The sequence below is a fragment of the Tupaia chinensis genome, unplaced genomic scaffold (genome assembly GCF_000334495.1).
Source record: "Tupaia chinensis unplaced genomic scaffold, TupChi_1.0 Scaffold000333_1, whole genome shotgun sequence".
Classification (NCBI taxonomy): domain Eukaryota; kingdom Metazoa; phylum Chordata; class Mammalia; order Scandentia; family Tupaiidae; genus Tupaia; species Tupaia belangeri.
Window position 1 is genome coordinate 999,525 of NW_006159827.1, and position 883 is coordinate 1,000,407.

The 883-nt window shown below is 58.2% G+C and overlaps 1 protein-coding gene across 11 annotated transcripts in view; it reads left to right on the forward strand.

The window, feature by feature from the left end:
• ATP2B2 (ATPase plasma membrane Ca2+ transporting 2) overlaps positions 1-883 on the forward strand; it is a 354,796-nt gene that overhangs the window by 288,895 nt on the left and 65,018 nt on the right. The window lies entirely within an intron of this gene.

The following is an 883-nucleotide window of genomic DNA, read 5'->3' on the forward strand; positions in this document are numbered from 1 at the left end:
CCCCACCAGCACCCCACCCCAGTTTCCTCTCACCAGTGTCCACCTCACCCACCCAGCGTGTTCTCCTCCCTCTCCTTCCCGCAGAGCCCGCCCACCCCAAGAAAGAGCCCCAGAGCTCAGTCAGGAAGTCTCGTGTCAGGCTTTCTTTGTAAACTAAGAAACACTCACTAGGCTCTTTCTCTCTCAAGTACGAGGTGCAACATGCTTGATGTCACCTTCTACATGGTGGGACTTCCCATGTGGGGATGGCCAAGGCAGTCTTGGTGTGCCCCTTAGGGAAGGAGGTAGCAGCAGTCACCCATAACTCGGTGGTATGAGGCAGAGACACGAAGCCAGTGGTTAAGTCCCTACCTGGACAAGGTTCCACCGGTCAATGTGGCCATGTCCCACGTGACAGCGTCATAACCAATGCTCATTCAGAATGGTGGGTGCCCGCACTGGACTGGTGGCTGAACCATTCAAGTTAAGTCCTAGCCATGGGCCCCTCTGGCCCTGATGGGCTGCCAGATGCCCTCCCCTTGGGGAACCCTCTCTGAAGGGGGACCCACTTCACTGGTTGGAACACAAGGTCCAGCCCTCACCACCAAACAGCACCATCCCACCGAATCACCCTGCTCATCCGCCATGTTTGATCTCGAAGACCCTCTGTGTCTGAGTCTCGTCCCCCACCCTGGCGGCATCTCTGTGGGGCCCCTCCGCTCCCAGATTCGAGTGTCTTGGTTTCCAGCAGAGCTGTGTGCTGGTGGTGGCGGTGGTGTTTATTGTAAGACTAGTCGTGTGATGTCCCGCAAGCCGGTCCCCGTCGCGACAACCATTGCTTCCTCCATTGTGACACTGCATTTTCATCCCTCCCGCCCCTGCAGCGGCAGACGGTGCGGCGGGG